At 40.1% G+C, this 24,603-nt stretch overlaps 1 pseudogene; it reads left to right on the plus strand.

The window, feature by feature from the left end:
- Positions 1-24,603, plus strand: part of LOC130034970 (contactin-associated protein-like 3) — a 170,144-nt pseudogene that overhangs the window by 54,043 nt on the left and 91,498 nt on the right.

Below are 24,603 nucleotides of genomic sequence, written 5' to 3' on the forward strand. Positions count from 1 at the left end.
AATTTGACACTAGTGTTTTGCAATACCTTTATATCACAGTTATCTGCAAAGCTTCCAAAAGGTTGGTGCCTGCCTCTGTTTCACAAGCTGCTAATGTCTCAGGTCATGAGGTCTGTTCAACAGGTTCCTTACTGTTTTCTAGATCATTCTCTGTGCAAACAGCATTGGAAGGCATTGTTCTCCTCTCTAGTCTTAACTGCTTTTCTGTAAGTTCCTAAAGCCAATCCTCTCCAGATGCTCTGTGTTAATCATGCTGCCATATGTCAGGATTATTTTCCTTTTCTCGGTTGGTTCTTCTTCTACCTGGAGCTTGATGACTCAGTAGTGCGGCCCCTGAGCATATGACAGCAATGGTAGCACCTGGAAGCCCATAAGAGGTAGCCAGGTACCCTGCCTTGTCCTCCTGAGCCAGGATCTGCAACTCGCCAAGAAGTACTTCTTAGCCACTCTCGACAGAAGTCACTTTTGTATAGCATATCAATAATTGTAGGTAGCAGCTATAAACAGTGATCCCTTTGCTTGGTGATGAGATTTACCAAAACCCCAGCAGGGCCTCTCTACCCTAAGCATAGTAAATGGATGGAGTATGGAAAATTCACCTCCTCAGTGCATTTTAATTGTGATTAGGGGCCAAATTCAACCATGCTCAGGGTTTACGCCCAGCTCTGTGCTCAAGGTTCAGTACTAGCAGTACTTGGAGGACCATATGTAGTGCCAGATATCTAACCAGTCGTCCACCTGCATGGCATCTTACCCGTTGTATTACTATCATTCTGGCCCAACAGTGAATCTTTTATTAACACTGATTTTAAGTGCTGTGCTTTACAATACTGTTATTAGTAGGGTTTTATGGCTATAATGTATCAACATCACACTCTCCACTATAATGCCTACTTCCCTCCCCACTGTTGTCTCAGATGTCTCTTCATCTTAACTCCCCACCCACCCCAGTTCAGCCTACCACTTCTCAGGTTCTGTTGCCTTTGGGCAATTGTTATTCTCTTACTATGTGTCTCTTTCTATGGCACATATGAGAGAGATTGTTCTGTACCTGTTCTTCAACCTCTGGATAACTTCATTCAACATAATACAACCCCCACCCATCCACTAGGCAATAAACAGCTTGGTTTTCTCTATTCTTATAGTCCAGAATTCCATTATATTTATATCCCATTATTTCCTTATCCAATCATCTCTTGATTGATTCCAGTGGGATCACCTTAGCCAGAGTGTTGTTGTGGAATGAAGATTTTGAAGGTGATACTCCCATACATAGGAACATTGAAGTAAAGAATCACATGTCCTCTGGAGGCTTAGAGATGCCATAAAAGATATATTTCTCATTGTCTTGAAACACTCCTTAATATATTTTGTTTAGAGTTTTGTAATTATTTATTTTTAAAATAAGTTTAGAATCAAAGTGAAGATAGAGTGACTAATTGACAGCCTGACCAGGAAGTATAGTATCTCCCCTAGGAATTGACAAGAGGCACATAAAGCATGACTCCTAAGATTCTTGAAGCAGCATTCACTAGGAAGGGCAGGTTGGTACCAGCAACCAGCAACCTTGATTTCTTGGTCCTCTCACATGCTAACTGTGGTTCATTTCTGGCCCAGATCATTTACTAAAGTTTTATGCTTATGCATCATAAGTGTAAATCTGTAAGTATAAATCTTATAGTTTAAAAGAGTTTACAGCTTCTTAGAGGAACAAATTCCTTCAAAATGAAATAATTTATCCAATAATTATAATTTAAATGGAAAAAAATTTAAATCAATAAAAGAAATAAACCAAATGCTTGATATAATATTGAATGATGCAAAATAAAGTACTTTCTAAAATTTTTAACGATTTAAAACTATTTCAAAGTATTTAAACAAATTTCAAAATCCTTAAAATTTAAACAATCTTTATATTTAATGAAATGTATAGCTAGAGAAGGAAATTTTCATAAATATTCAAAGACTACTCTCCACACGCTTGGACAAGCTTCACACATGAAAGAACTGGCAGAGGAACCCAGGTGTGTGGGACCTGGGGCTGAGACCTCCAAGTCTGCTGGATTGGGACTGGTCCTCCTCCAACCAGATCCCCTAGCTAGACAGTTACACCCACCAATTGCCCCCGGTGCCCAAGTAATCCCATCAATGGCCAAGATTCAGAGACTATAAAGCCAAGCTCCCGGAAGAGAACAACACAGAGTCTCCTTCCTCTGCACCTGACTGTCCTCACCAGGGCCCCTGAAAGTGGACAGTTTGAGTTTCCCTTCCCACCCCAAGCAGAACCCCAACAACTGAAGACCACTGGAACCCAACCACAGCCATGCTTAAGACCACTTTCCACACACTCAGATGAGCCTCATGCATGAAAAAACTGCAGAGGAACCCAGGTATGCGGGACCTGGGCCTGAGACCTCCAAGCCTGCTCAGATTGGGACTGAGCCTCCTCCACCCAGATCCCTCATCTTCCAGTAGCTTGGCAGTCACACCCACAAACTGCCCCTGGTGATGTGTAATATCATTAACGGTGACGATCCAGAGACTATAAAACCAAGTTCCTGGAAGCGACCTCTAGTTTTCACTCTAAGGAGAACCTGGTAGGCTACCAAGAGAATCCTGCCCATGTGGCAGAGTCTGGCAAGCTCCCTGTGGTATATCTGATATGCCAAAACCCAGTAACAATGATGGGTTTCATTTCCCTGACCCTGAAAGAGCCTCCAATGAGGCACTTGCTAAAATCTCAGGGCTAGGACAAATGGAGACGTTACTGATTCCAGCTCGAGGAAATTGATGAACAGTGGGATGGCAGTGATACAGTGATTCAAAGCTTTGTGATATCAATCAGTTATTACTATGAAAAAAGAGTCACTGTCACTGTCATCCCATTGTTCATCAATTTGCTTGAGCGAGCCCAGTAACATCTCCATTGGAGATTTTGTTGTTACTGTGTTTGGCATATCCAATACCTCACGGGTATCTCGCCAGGCTCTGCCATGCGAGCAAGATACTCTAGGTAGCTTGCCGGGCTCTCTGAGAGGGGCAGAGGAATCGAACTCGGGTCAGCCATGTTGGCTGCGTGCAAGGCAAACGCCCTACCACTGTGCTATCACTCCAGCCCAATGAAAAAAGAGTATATGCTTTAACTTTTCTGAGGCTGGAACAATTGCAGGTAGGGCATTTGCCTTGCTTGCAGCCAACCAGGGTTCGATTCCAAGCATCCTATTTGGTCCCCTGAGCACCACCAGAAGTAATTCCTGAGTTCAGAGCCAGGAGTAACCCCTGAGCATCGCTGGGTGTTACCAAAAAAGAAAATAAATAAATAAATAAATAAATACTAATCTTTCCTAAATAATATACATAGGCACATTCTATCATCGACAAAATCAAGTGACAGTACTTTTGATAGAATACATCATGACAATGCTTCACTTCCGCCCTCAGATTCTCATTTTTGTAGATATTGCCTTGCATCTTTTTTTAAAACTGATCTTTGTTATACTCTTCTTTGTAATCCCTAATTTTCATAGGCAGTTAAAATTGTCTTGGCTTGCTTTTAAATATAAAATCAGTAAGATAATACTGTAAGTTTTATGACTTTTTTGAGATCTAGCTTAGTAAACATGAAGAGCTAAAGTTAACTCATTCTCACTTTGATTATGATTTTTATTTATAATCTTGATTATCTCTTCTCTCTCTTTCTGAAATCCAATAGTTGGTGCTCAGATTTCTTTTTTTTAACAGTGAAAAGTGCTGTGAGTATTCTTGTACAACTGCCAAGAGTCATCTTGCCATTGTATTTTTACTTTTCCCTTATACATCAATTGTCTGATTTCCCCAATGTGGACAGTTCATCTAATGACACAGCAGCCATGCACTAATATATCAGTGACATTTTTCAATTGTTAAGTTGAACAAATGTTCAAGATGCACAGAAGTGATGATGAGTGTGCTATTAATATGTGGCTTCATTAATATCTGTGAGAGGAATCTAGATATTTGGAAGCAAAGCATATCAAAGGATGATAGACATGTTCTTTTTCATAGTTTTGTTGATATGCAGACCATTAGCCTGGTTATAAAATAGTTGCCTGTAAAAAACAGTGTCTCTGAGATGAGTCTATTACAATGTTGGCACTGATGACTGCAAATTGCTGAATCAAGGTTTAATTCTGGAGGCCTTCATCCACCTGGGTAGCCAGGGTAAGACCCGGCATGCGGGGTCCCCAGAACCATTTGAGTCCTTGCTTTGAACCTTCAGTTCATCAATGCCTACTTGTACCTATTAAATAAACACACCATGCACAATTTTTTTTTTGGTGCCTGATATTTGGGGTAGTTGAAAGACAGGCTCTAAATAAATTTCTTTTAATGGAATCTATTTAATGACATACTTATACCCCAAAGTTAGGGAATACTCAACAATAATCAGAATCCCCTGAGTATCCTTGTGTTAAATGTCAGCATTTCTGTGTACTGTAAAGACATTTCACTAAATACTCATTGTACTATAGTGAAATGACTGATAATTTATGTTATCCTCAGTGGTACTTAACCTATGGCTCCCTTGGCAGTGCTGAATCTCTAGTGATAGCATAGCAGGTAGTGCATTTGCCTTGCAAGTGGCCGATCTGGGTTCGATTCCTCTGCCCCTCTCGGAGAGCCCGGCAAGATACCGAGAGTATTTTGCCCACATGGTAAAGCCTGGCAAGCTTCCCGTTACATATTCAATATGCCAAAAACAGTAACAAGAAGTCTCACAATGGAGATGTTACTGGTGCCCACTCGAGAAAATCGATGGGTAATGGGAGAACAGTGACAGTGACAGTAATAAACATTACCATTCACTTTCACTCTTAATCCAAAATTAGGTGACTGATGAATGATCTCTGCCATTTTACCAGTACAATGTTGGGGTCAGTCTTCTCTATGGTTACTTGTCCTGAGCTCTCTTGAGCCTTGGTCCCTTATTCTTGACCTCTTTCTCAATTCTGGAAAGTGAATCGGTAGTAGTGGCTTGACCTTTACCTCATTCAAGTTCCACTTTTACAAAGTTTTCCTTATGAGTGAATACATTTGACTTAGTTTAGATAAGTTTGCTTGAGTTTGGGATCTGGTGGAAGAAAGATATGCTGAAAGAGAATAATAATAATAATAATTATATAAAGCTGTTTATTCACTTACTACTTCCCTTTTCTTCTCCTAACATTCCTATAGTTGCTAGTACTATATATAGAAGTAATGTATAAAGATGAATCATTTTTTCAAATAGAGCCAGCCATTTAGAAATTCTTTTATAAATTATCCTCTTTGGAATACATTTTTAAAAATGGCAAAAAGAAAGTTATAGAATAAACAGTTCTTTACATTGTAGTCACTGTCACTGTCACTGTCCTCCTGTTGTTCATAGATTTGCTTGAGCAGGCCGAGTAACATTGTGAGACTTGTTACTGTGTTTGGCATATCGAATATGTCACGGATAGCTTTCCAGGCTTTGCCCTGTGGGCAAGATAATCTCGGTGGCTTGCTGGGCTCTCTGTGAGGAGTGGAGGAATCGAACTCAGGTCGGCTGGGTTGGCCACGTGCAAGGCAAATGCCCTACCACTGTGCTATCACTCCAGCACCTTTCTCTTAGCTAACTGAATTTAATTGAACATGACCATAATCAGAGGTGCCCTCATTGTCACTAAAGTAGGTCCAATATACTGAATACTTGGCTGAAGGGTGGCTGTTCATAATTGTTCCTGATTTTTCCATCAATCCAGAAGTTCACAATCATCAGTCCTTCTGATTCACATGACTACTCTAACAACTATTGGCTTGATAGTTTCTTAAAAAAAATTATTGTTTAATCCAAACATCCAGCCTGGTTCAAATAAGAAGAAATTATTTCTCTTTAATGATTGTTCTGGCTTTATTTTTAGTGAAACAAGATAAGTTTTATTGCACAAAACTTACTTAGAAATATGCAAAGTAGGGCTAGAGTAATAGTACAGAAGATAAAGCTTTGCATGTGGTCAACCTGGTTTAGATTCCTGAATCCCAAATGGTCCCCCAGCACCACCTAGACTAATTCCTCAGTGAAGAGCCATGATTGGCCCTGAGCATAACCCCCGAGTGATCCCTGAGCATAACCATCCCTCCCCCCAAAATAAGAAAATTGAAAGGGGGGGAAAAGGTAAAGATTACATGTTCAAAAGGAAACATGAACTTGAAAGATGAAGCAAGCAAGGATACATAGAGATAAACAAGCGAGATAAGTGTTCAATAGAGAACACAGACTTGAAGAGCTAACCTTTTTTTTTTTGCTTTTTGGGTCACACCCGGCGATGCACAGGGGTTACTCCTGGCTCTGCACTCAGGAGTTTCTCCTGGCGGTGCTCGGGGGACCATATGGGATGCTGGGAATTGAACCCAGGTCGGCCGCGTGCAAGGCAAACGCCCTACCCTCTGTGCTATCTCTCCAGCCCTGAAGAGCTAACCTTTGACTATTTTAAAATAGTATGTCATTCAGATCGGAATCCATAAGGTACATTGAAGACAAAGTCGGCAAAACCCTCCATGACATTGAAGCTAATGGTGTCTTCAAAGATGTCACGCCACTGGCTAAGCAACTGAAAACAGAGATAGACAAATGGGACTATCTTAAATTAAGAAGCTTCTGCACCTCAAAAGAAACAGTGACCAAAATACAAAGACAGTACAGAGAATGGGAAAGGGTATTCGCCAAATACACATCTGACAAGGGGTTGATATCAAGGATATACAAAGTACTGGTTGAACTCCCCAAGAAGAAAACACCCAACCCTATCAGAAAATGGGGCGACAAAATAAACAGAAAGTTCCTCAAAGATGAAATTCGAATGGCTAAAAGACACATGAGAAAATGCTCTACATCATTAATCATCAGGGAGGTGCAGATCAAAACAACAATGAGATATCATTTCACACCGCAGAGACTGGCCCACATCCAAAAGAACAAAAGCAACCCGTGCTGGCACATATGTGGAAAGAAAGGGACCCTCCTCCACTGCTGGTGGGAATGCCGACTGGAAAACAGTAAGGACGATACACAAAAATCTAGAAATTGAGCTCCCATTTGACCCAGCAATTCCACTCCTGGAACTATACCCCAGAGAGGCAAAAAAGTATAGTCGAAGCGACATCTGCAGTTGTCTGTTCATTGCAGCACTGTTTACAATAGATAGAATCTGGAAAAAACCTGAGAGCCCAAGGACAGATGACTTGTTAAAGAAGCTTTGGTACATCTACACAATGGAATACTATGTAGCTGTCAGAAAGGATGAAGTCATGAAATTTACGTACAAGTGGTACTACATGGAAAGTATCATGCTAAGCGAAATGAGTCAGAAAGAGAGGGATAGACATAGAAAGATTGCATTCATCTGGGGAACAGAAAGTAACAAAATAGGAGACTAACACCCAAGAATAGCCGAGATAAGTACCAGGAGGATTATTCCATGGCTTTGAGGACAGCCGCACACGCTAGGGGAAAAGGCAGCTCAGATAGAGAAGGGAGCACCAAATAAAGGATGTTGGGAGGTTCCTCTCAGGATGGGAAATGCGTGATGAGAGTAGACTATAGTCCGAACAAGATTGCCACTCAATATCTCTTTTGCAAACCGCAGCACTCAAAAGGAGAGAGATAACAAAAGGGAATGCCCTGCCACAGAGGTAGGGTGGGATGGAGGGAAGGGAGGTGGGAGGGATACTGGGACTGGTGGTGGTGGAGAATGGGCACTGGTGGAGGGATGGGTATTCAAACATTGTATAACTGAAACCAAAGCACAAAAATTTGTAAGTCTGCAACTGTACCTCATTGTGTTTCACTAATAAAAATTTAAGGAAAAAAATAGTATGTCATGTCAAATTTCCACAAACCAAAATAAAAGAAAGACTAAAATTTGAGCTCTTATTGAAAATACATAGGAGGGAAACTGGGAAAACTAATGTTTCTTCTCCTCTTCTAATTTCTTGACTGAAATCTCTTATAAATATAAGAAAAATAAACAATTTTATTAATTTGTTTACTATTTATTTACTCCTTTATATAAGAAGTCAGAGTAACTCCCAAGAATGCATAAGCTACTAGCTTAAATACCATTTCCAGCTGAAGACAAAAAGAAACATTCAGGGACAAAGACAAGGATAGGCAGACACTGTGATCAGGAAAAATAACACAATAAACAAGGATAAAATCCTTATGCAGATTTAATTTGCTGCCTACTCCAATGCTCATGGCAGAGCCTGGCAAGCTCCCGGTGGTGTATTCAATGTGCCAAAAAACAGTAACAACAAGTCTCACAATGGAGATGTTACTAGTGCCTGCTCCAGCAAATGAATGAACGAACAATGGGAGTACAGTGCTACAGTGCTAGTCCAGTGTTGATTTTCTAGGTATTTATTGATCTTTGTAGTATAGAAAGTGAGACACCCTGGTAATTGGAGAATTCCATTTTATATGCAAATTTCACCTACAAAAATTTCACCTACAAAATTTTGTATCTATTGTTTTTTAAGAATAATCAGCTGAAGATAATGCTTGTGCTCAAAGGGATGAGCACATGCTTTGTGAACATTGCTTTGCATGCAGAAGACCTCAGTTTTGATCCTTGGTACCTCATGGTCCCCCAAACACTTCCAGGAAGAGAACCTGAGCACCAAGCTGCTCTGGGCAATGTCTGTTGTTATCTAAAAGCAAGGGAAAAAACAAACAACAGAAAAGGAAAAATAGAAAAGAATAAGGTAACCCTTGCTTGTTCTTTGCTGTTGCTTTTATTTTTTTGGACCACACCCTGAGTTGCTCAGGGTTTACTCCTGAGCACCGAGGATTCACTCCTGTCAGGTTTGGGGGACCTTATGGAATGTTGGGAAGCAAAGATGTGGTGTCGGAGCTCATTTGTCACCACATCTCCTTTCTTGAGATGTGTACTTTCATGCTTTCCTGTCTAATGCTCAGATGTGTATAGGGGCTCTCTCTGCCCTTGGAGAAGTCCACGTTCTCTCTTGAGCATAATACTCTCCACTTGCTCCCACTTTCTCTTCCTCTTTCCCTTTAAAACCTCCAAATAAAATCTGTTTTACTTCCAAATTTTTTTTAAAGTAAAAAAAAAATTGGGGAAGTAAAAAAAACTTTTTTTTTTTGGAAGTAAAATCTGAATATTTTCATGGTAGCGGGATAGTAAGCCAGTAGAGCACTTGCAGGCAGCCACCCTGGGTTCAATCCCCAGCACCCAGGAACGATGCATCCTGAGCATAGAGACAGGAGTAAGTTCTGAGTACTGCTGAGTGTGGCCTGAAAACAAAACAAAACAAAACAACAAACAAAAGCCTAAATATTTTGAAATAATGTGTCTCATTCATGTTTGCTTACCAAAAATAGGACAGTCAATTAAATTAGTGCTATGTGATAATAGCCTACACTGCTACAGTGTTGGCTTCTTCAGGACTCTTCCTCTGTGTGGGAGATTTAGCTTGTTTGTTTGGGTGGCCATATTCAGCAGTGCTCAGAGCTTACTTTTGGCCCTGTCTTCAGGAGCCAGGAGACATTATGTGGTGCCTGGGGTTGAACCCGGGTCAGCCGCATACAAGGCAAGTGTCCAACGGCACTATACTGTCCCTCTTCACGGAAGATTTGTGCGGAGGTGGTTCAGTGAGATTAATTCTTGCCAACAACCCCTAGAAGGGTGCAGAGAACAGATGGATGAACAGCGGAGTAGGCTGACTGGTGGTACGTTTGTAATGACTTAGTGATCCTATATGAGATATTGGTGCTGGGAATCCCTTCCAGGGAGTCCCAGATGAGGAAATGTGTCTAGGTCACGATTGTATCCATTGTCCCTTTGAACATTGGTTATCTCTGGGAAGAGCATTACCTTAGGAGATTCAATTCCCTTTAGCCAGGGAAAGTTTTACCCAAAGGCAATAAAGAATGGAGTGGTACTGGGGTCAGTACAAATGTTCATTTGTTCTCCCAGTCACTGCCTGTCACAAACGCGTTTTGCAACAACTGCTTCTTTGTAGGTACAGCAACCATATCTTTGGCCTCTCCGGATGTTTTTTAATTTTGTTTTGGGGTCACACCGGGAAATGCTCAGGGGTTACTCCTGGCTTTGAGTTTTAGAAATCACGCCTTATGGTCCTCTGGAGATCATACAGGCTGAAACCTGGTCAGCCTTGTGCAAGGCAAATGCTCACCTGCTGTACTATTGCTCCAGTCCCATGATTGTTTCTTTGTAATCATTGTAATAGTCCTTTTCCTAATTGTCCACTCCTTTGCATTCTAAACTTGCAGTGTACAAGAAGCTGTGATTTATAGAGGTAAACTCAGGGCAGCATGTGGCAATTCTCAAGATTCTGTTAACCCACAGCAGGGGATGGATGAAGGTTTAAATTCCATCTTGCTGTGATTTTTATTTTAAAGCATCTCCTTTCTTATCATTATTAAAAGAACATTGTTTTCTTGCAAATTCCATTGGAATAAAACAAAGCAACCATGTAGATATTGTGGTTTGTAATATATAATGGGACAGTCAAGAACTGTACCAGAAGTTGTGAAAATTACTATTATTGAAAAAAATCGATGCTACAAGGAGTAGCACTGTAGCACTGTCCTCCCGTTGTTCATCAATTGCTTGAGCGGGCCCAGTTACATCTCCATTGTGAGACTTGTTATTATTGTGTTTGGCATATCAAATACGTCATGGGAAGACAGGCTTTGCTGTGCAGGGTAGATACTCTCGGTAGCTTGTTGGGCTCTCCAAGAGGGGCAGAGGAATTGATCTCAGGTCAGCCAGGTCAGCAGAGTGCAAGACAAATGCCCTACAAGGAGTATTCTTATATATTTTTCTTCATATTTTCCATTGACATGGCAATACAAGATAGTTCTTAATTCTTTATGATATTGACTGAAGTGTCCAGTTCAACAAAATATTTTAAATGTAAATATAAATCTTAGAGGTGCAAAACAATTGTTATAAAAATTCTTTAAAAGTATGCCTGCGCATGCCTACAGACACACAGAAGTTAGGTATTTAGCATGAATTTTAATAAATAAAATTTATTTTTCACTTTCAATTTATGACATTTATTTTTATTTCATTTTATTTTCAAACACTTTCTATTTAGTACCTCTTATCAAACTTGCTCATTAGTTTGAGTTCAGTATCATGGTAATGTCATTCTTTATGCTTTTAATTTCTTCCTTAATTACCTTTCTGATCCACTCATTGTTCAGCATTGAGTTGTTTAATTTCCAGGTGATTTGGTTCTCTGTGTCTGTGCATGATTAAGTTCTATCTTCAGTGCATTGTGGTCTGAAAGGATAGTTATATGATGTCTATCTTTCTGATTTTGTTGAGGTGTGTTTTGTGACACAGCACGTGCTCTATTCTATAAAATGTTCCGTGTGCACTGGAAAGAACGTGTATTCATTTTGGGGACGATGCAAAGTCCTGTGTAGACCTTCTCTCTTCTATCTCTTCCTTCAAAGCCAATGTTTCTTTGCTGAGTGTTAATCTTGTTGCTCTATCCAGAGGTGACAAGGCGGTGTTGAAGTCTCCAACAACTATTTGTTGCTAGCAATGTTTTACTTAAAACTGTTGGCAGCTGTTTTAAGTATTTCGCTGGTCCCTCATTAGGTGTGTATTCGTTTAGGACTGTGATTTCTTCCTGCTGTACATATCCATTGTTTATTAAAAATAGCCTTCACTGTCTCTTCTAGTCTTTTTCAACCTGCAATCCATGAGGTTAGATACTTGGATGGCCACCACAACTTTTTTGAGGGAATTCTTTGCTCGCAGGATTGTTTTCCATCCTTTGACCATTGAGTCTGTGTTTGCTCTGACTGTTCAGATGTGTTTCTTATAGGTAGCAGAATGTTGGGTTCAGTTTCTGAATCCATTTTTGTCACTTTGTGTCTCTTAATTAGTGCATTTAGACCACTGATATTGAGAGAGATTATTGCCATGGGGATTTGTGCCATCTTTCTGTAGAGTTTTTTTGTGCTTGTAGGATTTTTTTCTTGTCTGACAGTAGCTCATTTAGTTCTTTTAACGTTAGTTTTGAGTCTGAAGTTCCTGAGCTGTTTTTTATTCATGAATTGTTCCTTCAAGCTTGAGTGAGAGTTTAGCCGAATATAGTATTCTTGGTGAGGCGTTCATTTCATTGAGTTTTTTTCACTACATCTCACCATTGTCTTTGGGCTTAGAAAGGTTCCTCTGATAAGGCTGCTGTAAATCTAAGGGATGCTCCTTTGTATGTGATTTTCTTCTTTGACCTTGCTGCTTGCAGTATTGTGTTTCTATCCGTGGCATCCATCATTCTGACTATGATATGTCTTGGAGTCTTTTTATTTGGGTCTCTTTTAGCTGGCACCCTCCGGGTCCTAGAATCTGGATGCCTGCATTCTCCAGCTTTGGGAACTTTCCAGCAATGACATCTTTAACTGTGACTTTTTCATTGGGGTAGCCTCCCAGTCCTTCTGGTCCTCTAATTATTCTAATGTTGTTTCTCTTTGATTCACCCCCTAGGTCTCTGATTCACCCCAGAGCTATTTTGAGGTTTTTTTCCCCATTATTTATTGTTGCCTGTAAGCTTTCTGTAGCTCATCTTCAAGCTCACTGATTTTGTCTTCGGCTGTAGCCATCCTATGTTTGAGGGCACCTACTGACTTTTTATTTCATCTACTAAGTCCTTTATTAGTGACACTTCTGTTTGTAGCTTTCTAATTTCTGCTCTCATTTCTTCCTTTATTTTCTTGTCTGTCATTCCACTCTTTCTTTCATGTCCTCCTTTAACTTACTGTATGCCTTTTCCATTTCCTTCAGTTCATTGAACATCTTCAACATTTCATCTCTAAATCCCTTACCAGAGAGATTGTATTTGTGGGTGACGCCTGCTGAGACTTCTGGACTCTTCTCTTAATCCTTTCCTTCTGTGGGAATTTGAGCTGCTTCTTTATATTGTCGTGGTTATATGGAGGTGGGACCTTCTAGTTCACTATCATTATTTCCTCTTGCGGCGAGAAAGTATTCTGGATGAGCTCACTTGATGGTGGTCATGTTTTCCACCTTCTATAAGTCCTTCCTCTCAGGTGCTCCTCTGTATGTGAGGCCTCTGGTGAGCCTGTGATCTTTTATTATAATGAGCTTGTGTGGCTTCTTATGTTCACTGGTGTTTTGGTGAAATTGTAATAGACTAGTGGACTTTTGGCCTATTGTATTTGAAATAGCTAGGATGTTCTTCATGGAATTAGGTGATGAAGAGTGGGATGTGACTCCAGGGTGCCAGGAATGGGGAAGATTACTGGCCCCACCCCAAGGTCACACCTCCTACTGTAAAGGCCACACCCCCTGCCACAGAGGCCATGCCCCCTGCCAGGCTGTAGGTGGTATCCTGGTCTGAGAGGCTGACTGCAGCGTAAAAGGAGGAATGGCCACCGGCTTCTGGTCACTCACCTGGCACATGGGGTGGATGCAGGAAGCACTGGAGGATGGCATGGGTCAGGCAGGCTGGGTGGATCTGGGTGCGAGGAACTGTCCGGAGCATGGGCACGGAAACCTATGCTTTTAAAAAGAAAACCAAGTTCTGCTTAAAACAGATTTTCACTAACTCTATACTTTTACCCCTTACCTTCTTCTGGTCATTCCATAAACTTGGCCTTAGTTTATATTTTTCATGTTACCAATACCAGAAACTCTTGTTCCTGTCAACTTCCTAGCACTCTGTCCTGCTCCAAAGGGAAGAGGAGTGTAATTCCCAGGGGTAGTTTCTACAATAAACACTGTGGTGTAACGGTTTTTGTTTGTGGTGTTTGTGTGTGTGTGTGTGTGTGTGTGTGTGTGTGCTTGCCCTTTTAGGCTGTCCTGATAGCAACTCTGGCTCTGGATGCAGAAATCCTGGATTTCAGGGCTGCATGCGGCTCATCTCCGTTAGCCACAAGGAGGTGGATCTCATCGCAGTGCAGCAGGGGAAGCTGGGCAGTTTCCATGACCTGCAAATAGACATCTGTAGCCTTACTGACAGGTAAGGAGTTACTAGATTATTTACATATACAGGTTTTCAAATTTGGGTAGCAGATTAAGTAACAAATCAAGAGCTGGAAAAGTGGATTTTCTTATCATCACCTGATACCCCTTCCAAAGGGTAAAATAAGCACTAGCTAAACATGAAGAAAAAAAAAAACATAGTACAGTGAGTAAGAAAACTTCTTTGCATGTGACCGAGATGGGTTCCATCTCAATACCACAGATGGTCTCTCTCTAACCTCGGTATGACACCAAGACAAAACAATTTTATAATTTCATAACAGAATATTGAAAACACAAAAGATATTGAAAACCTTGTACAGAATGGGATACTGGCCAAAACAACAGTCTACTGAAGAGTCCATTGAAGGCCACCCCCACCTCCACAACCCTAATAGATATCTCGATAGGCCTGTCTCCTTGACAGGCTGATTTTTAAAATTACTTTTATTGAGGTACCAGGATTTGCAATACTGTTAGTGTTTTTCATGCAAATATCTTTTGAACATCACAACCCCATACTGTAACTTCTCTATTCATCTGCCATTGAGCACTTGAGTGGTTTTCAGATTTTTGTTATTTTCTATAATGCTGTAATGAAAATTGCTGTTCATACATAATTTCAATGAATGGTTTATATTCTTGGAATAGATAACTAGGAGTGAAATTGCTGAATCTCATGCTAATTCTATTTTTAATTTTGGGGGAAAATCTCCATACTGATTTTCATAAAGACTGAAATCATTTTTTCATCTCCGCCAAAAGTAAATGAGGGCTCCTTTTTTTCTAAATCTTCTCATTACATGTTTCCAATATTTTTCACATAGTTTAGTCTCACTGTTATGACATGTCTTTTTGGCATTTTAACTTTCGTTTTCCCAATAATCATTGATAATACACATTTGTCAGGTACCTATTTGCCTTCTGTATATCTTGTTTGAAGAAGCGACTGTGTAACACTTCTCGCCATTTTACTGGTAAACTTTTTTGTTGTTGGTTTTTTTTCAGTTTTCAACTTATCTTGGATATTATCTTTTTTCCTAGATGTGCATATTTTTTGTTTATTTGGTTCTTTATTGGCCAGACTGGTGGTGCTTAATGTTAACTCCTGGATTTGCAATCAGGAATAACTACTGCTAGTGCTTAGGGGGCCATATTGAATGCTGGGTGTCAAACCTGAGTGTCACGAGTACAAGGCAAGTACCCTACCCACCATACGGTCACGCCAGTCCCAGATATGCATATTTTCTCTACCATTTAGCTTTTATTGTACAGAGCTACTTTTTAATTTTTTACTTTATTGAATCACTCTTACAAAGCTGTTTATGATTAGATTTCAGTCATACAGTATTCCTACACCCATTTCTCCACCAGTATACATTTCCCAGCACCAGTGTCCCCAGGCTCCCTTCTATCACCCCCCACCTCCTGCCTGCCTCTATGGGAGGGACTTTTCTTCACTCTCTGGCTTTTTTTCTCTCTCTCCTTCTATCTCTCTCTCCTCATGGGCATTGTGATTTGCAATATTGGTACTGAAAGTTATCAAGAATATCCCTTCACCTAGTTTGATCATTTAGATTTTGTCCAGCGTGATCATTTCCTGCTATTTCTGTCATACTAGTCTCTTCTCTACCTTACCTGCCCTCAGCCCCGCACACACTTGTGGTTAGTTCCAACCATTGACCAGTCCTCCTAGCCCCTGTTTTCCCTGTACATGGATATTAGTCTTCTACTATATATTATTTTTATATACCACAAATGAATGCAGTCATTCTCTATCTGTTCCTCGCATTTTGACTCAGAGCTACTTTGATCTAATCCCATTCATTGCTTTTGCTTTTATATTTAATCATTAAACTCCCCACTGAAGTCAATATTATGCACTTTTTTGCCTGTGCTTTCTTTGATGTATTTTTAAAATTTGGGTCGAGCATTCAGTTATAGGATGCATTTTGAGTTAACTTTTGTGATTCTTTTGCCTGTGGCTAACCCAGTTTTCCAGAAATAATTTATTGAGACAGTTTTGTTCCTTCTTTGCTATAAGTTAACTTTCCATTGGTCTGAGAAGCCACCTTTGTTCCAGTACTAAACTGATTTGATACTATAGCTTTTTATATGCACACTTAGGGAATGTAGTGCCCTTCATCTTATTTCTCCACATAATTTCTTTGGCTCATTGGAGTTTCTGTGGCTTCACACAAATTGATCAGTGTCTATTCTATGTTAAATGTATTTATTGCTTTGGGTAAAATGGTCATTTTAACAATGACAGTTCTTTCAAACCATGAACATGTAGTCTTTTTCCATTTCCTTGTAGCTTCCCTTTTTTATGGTAACTTGTAGTTTACTATGTATATCTTTAACCTTATTTGTTAACTTACTATTAAATATTTATTTTTGATGCTATAGTAAATGAGATATAGATTTTGGTTTCTCTTTTAGTTTCTTATTTTACTCTATAAATGCAACATTTTGAATTATACAGATTTTTTTCTCTGAAAAATTTTTTTTCTAGTAGTATTATGGTGACTGTCAGGGATTTCTTAACATATTGTCATGTTATTTATAAAATGTGATATTTAACTACTTTTTGAACTTTACTTTTTAAAGTTAAATCTCCTTTACTTTTTTTTTCTTAGCTAACTGTTTTGACTGAAAATTTTGATACTGTATTTCATAATAGTGGGAAGAATGCACACAGTTGATTTGTTGTTTCTTAGGAAAAGCATTTTGTTTTTAAATAAGTGTGATATTTACTGAGTTTGCTATATATGGCATTTGCCATATTGAGGAATGCCTTCCACTTCATTATGCTTTGATCATAAATAACATCTATTTATGTGATCATGTGATTTTTTTAAAAAATTTTCTTTTTGATATGGTTTAACATCCCAAAAATAAATACCACTTGTTTATGGTGTATGATAATTTTAATGTATTGTTGAATTCATCTCATTGACATTTTATTGAAAATCTTTGCATCTAGGTTTTTATACGCATATTGATGTTCAGTCTCTCTCTCTCTCTCTCTCTTCTTTTTTTTTTTTTTTACTCTTTTTTAAAATTTTATTGAATAACCGTGAAATACCTACAAACTTTCATGTTTGGCTTACAATCTCACAATGATCAAACACCCATCCCTCCACCAGTGCACATTCCCCACCATCAATATCCCCGGTATACCCTCCCTTTCCGACCCTCCCTCTGCCTCCATGGCAGACATGATTTCCCCATACTCTTTCTCTACTTTTGGGCATTATGGTTTGCAATACAGACCCTGAGAGGTTATCATGTTTGGTCCTTTATCTACTTTCTGCACACATCTCCCATCCCGACCAATTCCTCCAGCCATCTTTTTCTTAGTGATCCCTTCTCTATTCCAGCTGCCTTCTCCCCTTTGTTTATGAGGCAGGCTTCCAGCTATGGAGAAATCTATCTGTCCCGTACACATTTACTCTTTTTTTTTTTTATAATTTATTTATTTATTGAATCACTGTGGGAAAAGTTACAGAGCTTTCGGGTTTAGGTCTCAGTCATGTAGATACCAAACACATTTCCCTTTACCAATACTCATTTTTAACCCCGAACCCCAATAGACCCCCACCTCCCACCCCTCCCAATTCTTTGTGAGGCAGATGAGTTCTAGTTAATACTCTATCTACTTTGACTAGATAGATTATTTCGATAGAAGATGCACAATTATTGTTTAGAGTTTACGACCCACCCCCCCCCCCCCAATCAGACATGCTGAAACAGCGTTGTGAAATGATTTGCTTTCTACAACTTGGTTTAAGAATAAAATGATGTCGCGTGGCCGCTATGGCGGCCGCGCGGTTTTGAATTTCTGCTATTTTACTTATTGACCCTGGAAGAATTTCTATTAAAAGTTAGCTAGTTAAGAGATTGGTTTCTGTGCCCTGGAGTCGTGGCCGTGCCGGAGAGCCGCTCGTGGGGGGCAGCTGGCGACCCCGGTGGGGCGTGGGGGACGGCCCACAAAGCCCCCCTTCCCATGAGGTCCCCGCCGCTCCCCCGAGCCCGGCTCAAACCCGCTTTCCACAAGGCTCCCGTGCGGCCGCCATCTTTCTTTCTCTCTCTCTCTTCTTTTCTTTTTTTTTCTTTTTAGCTTTTTCTGCTTTTGGTTTTTGTCTTTTGGTGTTTTCCTCACATAAAGTAGTTGGAAGAATTCCTGTTCCGATTTCCTAAAGATCTTAAGAAAGATAGAAAACATATCTTCGGGGCTTTGATTTTGTTTGTTTGTTTTGCTTCTAGCAGTGCTAGATGACCTTGTAGTGCTGGGGATCAAATTTGGGTCTCAAAGTCATCTCCTTGGCCCCCCACATGATCTTAGTATTTTAAAGATGGGGTTTTATTTAAAGTAGAATTTACCCTTAAATCCATTTGCACACAAACTTGTTTTGGAGAGACTTATGATTTATTTTTCAATAGTATCATTGTATTAGCCTGTTAAGGCTTTCTGTTTGTTTGTTTGTTTACTTGTTTTTAATTCAGTCTTGGGACATCATGTGAGTTTAAAAATTCATTCTTTCTGATGACTTTAAGTTTAACATTTTTCTCCTAATTCCTTAACATTTACTTGAACTTATTTTCTTTTTGTTTTCTAATGTAAAACTTCATTGTTAAAAATTTTCCTTTTAGTATTATTTTTGCTCTGTCTCATATATTATGATGGCTTGTGTGTTTATTCGTATTTGTTTTCAGAAATTCAGTTCTAATAGGATTTCTTCACTGAGCTAATATTAGGCATGTTATTTTGGTTATAGAAACTGATGTCATCTGTAAATTATAGAACCACAGATAGAATCCTGAATCTTGGTATTGAGAGAGGGTCAGAGATATTAACTCTGAGATAGGGTAAGGCACACACTGGGGCTATAATAGCTAGAACGATCAGAAGTCCCAGTTCTCTTGGAGAGGCCAAATTGTCATTTTTTCTGAATCTCAGAGAATACTCACAGCATGTGATGTACAGTATTTCTCTCACATTGGGACTCCACATTTCCCTCTTGTGTGCAAAGATCCTTTAGCACCCACCAAAGTGTATCTACCTTTATTTCACTGCTACACTGTATACATATGTATATATGTGTATATGATACATAAAAAAGGAAAATAAGCTTTCTATATCATTCATAAAATGGAATGCAAAATATGCTGAAATCTCTGGAGATATATAAAATATGAAGTTATATCCTTTAAGCAAAAATTGAGATGCATCACAAATCTTTATGTATGAAAGAGCTACTCACTTTTTTGATGTCTGACATAGCTACTAAAGGTGATTTTTGTTTGTTCGTTCATTTGTTTTGATTTTGAAGCCACATCTAATTGTAATTGTGCTTCCTTCCTTCTTCCCTTCCTTCCTTCCTTCCTTCCTACCTTCCTTCCTTCCTTCCTTCCTTTCACATCCAGTGGTGCTCAGAGCTTGCTCCTTGGCTCTGTTTTAGGGATCACTCCTGAGAGGGTTGCAGGGTCCCTGACAGGCCAGAGACTGAACTTAGGTCTGCTGTGTACAAGGCAAATACCTTATTCACTACACTATCTCTCTGCCCCCCATCTATTTATTTAAAAATATTATCCCCAAATGTTTTTAGATAAATCATGGTATTCTTTGTTTTTTAATCTGTCAAACAAACAAAACTGTCCTCCCATTGTTCATCGATTTGCTTGAGCAGGCCCAGTGACGTCTCCATTTTGAGACTTGTTGTTACTGTGTTTGGCATATTTAATATGTCATGGGTAGCTTGCCAGGCTTTGCTGTGCAGGCGAGATACTCTCGGTAGCTTCCTGGGCTCTCTGAGAGGGGAAGAGGAATCGAACCCGGCTCAGCTGGGCTGGCTGCGCGCAAGGCAAATGCCTTACCGCTGTGCTATCACTCCAGCCCATTTTTATTAGCTATTTTAATTCAAAGAATGGAATCTCTTCATTAGTGCTTTTGCAGTGTTCCAATGTTTCAAAAAGACACAACAATTTACTTCATTTAAATAAATAGTAAAGAAGATGCATTTTACTTCAGTTGTGTCATCCCTGCTGCCTGGTCCAGAGTGAGAATTTATTGGAATATCACTACTAGTCTTTGTTTAAAATGGTCTGTAGGCCATTGGCCTGCTGCTAGCCTTTGTAAAATGCTTTTCAGTGAAGCAAGATTTTGCCCATCCATGACACTAAGGCTCTATTACCTTAAAAACTAAATATAGTTTTCTCTTTACACGAAAAATAAAAGCTGCCACTATAGAATAATAATAAGTTGGGGGTTGTAAGCATCTGGGGGCAGTTCTCTGTATTTGAACTATATATCACTATTAAGACACACCTAAACTTTGATGAAAATGTGGGTGGGAATCAAGTGGGAGAAGCCAGCAGTCCAGAGCAAGGCAGAGCCTTGTATCGAAGCCCAAAGTGTGGCAATTAAGTTTGATCCATTTAAAGATTTCTACACTAGCAACGCTGACTTAGAGGAATAGACGAGGGCACATGGGAGATGGTACTAACTAGTATGACAGAGGTATACCACAGAGGCCTGGGAGCCATCTGAGGCTCTACGTGTTGACCTAACGTTCTTAAAATATCTCTGAAGGGCTCAATGCCAGGTCCCCCTTTATACTATTTAGCAAAACTCTGACATCTGGTGAAGATGATGATAGTGAAGACAGCAGAGGAGAACACAAGAGGCAACTTATTTAAGGGTGAAATATTTTGGTCTGAATCATGAAGATTGGGAGTTTGAAATAGGGAATAGAGATTCTGTAAACAAATTATAGAGCGATTTATGAGTATTAGGTGAGCAGAATCACAAGTTGATTGCTTCATGACTGTGAATGATGGATCATTAATGAGTCGAGCCAAGAGAGTAATTCTTCAGTTCTGGTTGGATCATGGTGTGTATCTCTCAATGGAACAGTATGGGGGAAGAGCACAGTTTTGAGGACTACAGTCAAAATTTTCTATTATTCATTTTTTTATAATCAGTAATATTATAGAAAGAAAAATCTCAAAGTTGAAAAGAACTTTAACAGGGCATATTCTTTTTTTAATGTAGAGTACTGCTATTTATTCAGCCACTGATTAGCTGATAAATTGGGCATGAACTCCAAATTACTTTTTTTTCATAATTTTATTTATTTATTTTTTCTTCTTATATTTATTTATTGAATCACTGTGGGAAAAGTTACTAAGCTTTCAGGTTTAAATCTCGGTCATACAATGATCAAACACCTTTCCCTTCACCAGTACTCATTTTTCACCACCAAGAACCCCAATATAACCCCCTCCCAGTCCTCCCAATGCCTGTGAGGCAGATGATTTCTATTTAACTCTTCTCTACATTGATTACATTCATTATTTCAACAAAAAATGCACCATTACTGTTTAGAATTTCCCCCCAAACAATCAGAATTGCTGACGTTGTGAAATACTTTGTTTTCTATAGCTGGTTATGAGAATCATATAATGTCACGCGGCCCCGATTTTGGATTTCTGCAAAGAGCCAGATAATTATGAGATTGGTTTCTGTGCGTATGGTGTTATGGCTGAGCCAGAGAGCCACTCGTTGGGGGCAACTCGTGACCTCGGTAGGGCGTGAAGGAGGAGCCGTTATCACCACCCTTCCCATGAGATTGCAGTTGCCTGTCACCGCTGGCTCACACCTGGCTTTCTTATAGGCTCTGAGGCGGCAGCCACCTTGCTGCCGGGGAGGGGGCGGGGAGGGATGGGAGGTGGAAGGGAGCAACACCCTTTCCCTCCCGGGGAGGCATGGTGCCATAGTTTAACGCATGGTCCATTAATTTTTCTGCCACAAGCTGCCGGACTCTGGACTAAGTCCTTTTGCCTCTGGAGCCATGGCCGTGCTGGAGAGCCGCTCGTGGGGGGCAACTCATGACCTCGGTAGGGTGTGAAGAATGAGCCGGTACCATCCACCTTCCCATGAGACTACAGTTGCCCCGTCACCACCAGCTCATACCTGGCTTTCCTATAAGCTCTGAGGTGGCAGCCACCTTTTATATGGTCCAGATGCATTTCTGCCAAAGGTGCTGGGTTTTGAGATTTGTTTCTGAGTCTCTGGGATCATGGCCATTAATCAACTTGATCAGGAGCCAGCTTGATCAGGAGCCAGAGAGGCCGTTCGTAGGCGGCAACTCGGGGTCTCGTTGGGATGGGGAGGAAAGGATCGGTTTCACCACCGTCTGGTGAAGCCCCATGTATCTCGTCATTGCAGGCCCAAACCTGACTGTCCAGTGGCCTCTGGAGGATGGTGGGCCGCCAGGGAGAACAGCCAAGGCACAAAACCTATTCCCACCTGAAGTGGCCCAGCACCAGTAACCTACTGCAGGAATAGGACACATTTCTGCCAAAAGCCTTTGGGTTCCGAGATTTGTTTCTGACTCTCTAGGATCATGGCCGTTAATCAGTTCGATCAGGAACCAGAGAGGCCATGCCTCCAATTATATAGCTGGGCCAGGGGTGGTTTGTGGGTGTGTCTCCCACATACCTAACTTTTGGCCATTTACTGTCTTGGTAAACTTTGCCCCAAGCTTTTGGGGTCTGCCCAAAGGCACAGCAGCAATTTTGGGGTATCTGAAAGTCTGACGGTGCCATCAGGCTGCTGATGCACTCGCCTTATAGGTACAGACCGACCTGCTGGGGGCATCATACCCCCAACAGGGCATATTCTTAAGCTTTACCTCAGAACTGAGTGTTGTTTCCCCTCATTCTGGAGAAGAGTATCCTGTTTCTATTCCTTCTTTCCTGCAACCTTGCACAGTTGCAAAGTGATTTATCAAGTTTTTCTTCTGTCCAAACCTGATTCCCATCTATAAGTCTGTGTTTGTTGCTCCATGTTGCCTACACTTTATTATTTACAATCCTCCTATTACATGATGAAATGCCTGACTCACTTTACCTTTAGGGCTAATGCTTTTCAAAGGTCAGTGTGACCCCAGCCTTCATTGCCCTTTTCCACGTCATTGGTCAGAAAACAGTTTGGCCCTTGCTGGGTGTGGAGATGCCATGATTTCTCTTTTCCTGGAGAGTTTTGCAGACTGATCCCATTTTGGCTGTGTAAAGAGAAACCACATGCTGGTCTTCTTTGACAATGGAACGCTGCTAAGATATAAGCATAGGTGCAGTTACTCTCACGTCTGGACACAGTCACATTCCAATTTAGCTTCTGTCTCTTCATTTAGCATCTTGTTTCTCCTGTGTGTGTTTGCTTCTTCTAGAAAAGAGGAAACTCAGGATATGGAAGGCATCATGCATCATTATAGAATCCAGAAAATAGCTGCTCTCAAAGAGCTGAAGCTCGAAAATAACTGCTCTCAACAGAGCAGTTACTGAAGGACACAAGTTGTCTGGCCCATAATTTCTGGAAATAAAGATTTATTTTTTTATTTTCTTAAGGAGCTAAACTTCCAATTTGGGCACAAAATCTGGTTTTCTCATTCTTATTTGGTAAAGTCAGGTAGAAGAGTGTTTATGTGTAATGTTGATGTTCAGTACCTAACTTTTTCTCGAAAAAACCAATAGGGAGCCAACCACGAACATCCATCTCCCTAACCTTTTCCCTGGGTCTCTATAGGAGATTTGTTTTGTTTTGGGGCCACGATCAGTTTTGTTTAGGTCTTACTCCAAACTCTGCACTCAGAAATCACTCGGAGTGGGTCTTAGGGGACCATATGGGATGATTTAGTTGTTTGCTATTGTGCAAAGCAAACATCCTATAATCTGTACTATAACTCCAGTCCCTCTATAGCAACTTTAGCTTTCTTTCAAGATGCTGCATCATTTTCACCTTTGTTAAGCTGACTTCTGTGGGGGGTAAAATCAGGGACTCTGGTAGGAAACAAGGTCTCAGGCCAGGTCTAGAAATTCATCCCACTTCTTCCCTGTAGGAGATATAGAACGGTCCCATCTTCACTCCGTAGTCCTGTCTGTTGTCTACAGGTTCTATAATGGCTTGACAGTCCCAGATTGGTCACAGTGTGCAATGGCCAACACAGAACTATGATATAGGGATGGGGGAGAGATGGTGAGCAGTTGCTCTTGCCCCAGCTTTTTGCTGTAAATTTAACTCCTTGAACTTGCTTGAATACATCTTTCACAAAGGCCTAAGGCCGAAGGAAAAGGTGCAATGTAATTACTATAAAGGACACTGAAGAGTAGGACTAATATAAATTAAACAATATTTATGGAATTATTTTGGGACTAAATTTAATACCTTTAATTAGCTTCATTGAACTTGATTCTACTCATTTATTTACATTTTTGTAATTTACAGACTTAGAAAGTAAGGGTTCCTCTTTATACATTTACCTAGGAAAACTACTCAGAAATTAAAGTTTGACACAAAATATTCCACTTATGATACCACAGGCACAAACCAAATTTCCTTAGAGTTCACAACCTTGGGGTAGAAAAACTGTTGTGAGATCAATGAAAATTAAAAAAAATAAGTATATTTAAATTTCAAAATATGCATATCTAGTTTCCTTTAAACTTAAGTAAGTTGGTCTGAATCCAGTTCTTATATTTCTGTGTGTTTTAA

The sequence above is a fragment of the Sorex fumeus genome, unplaced genomic scaffold (assembly GCF_029834395.1).
Source record: "Sorex fumeus unplaced genomic scaffold, SorFum_2.1 ptg000063l, whole genome shotgun sequence".
Lineage (NCBI taxonomy): Eukaryota > Metazoa > Chordata > Mammalia > Eulipotyphla > Soricidae > Sorex > Sorex fumeus.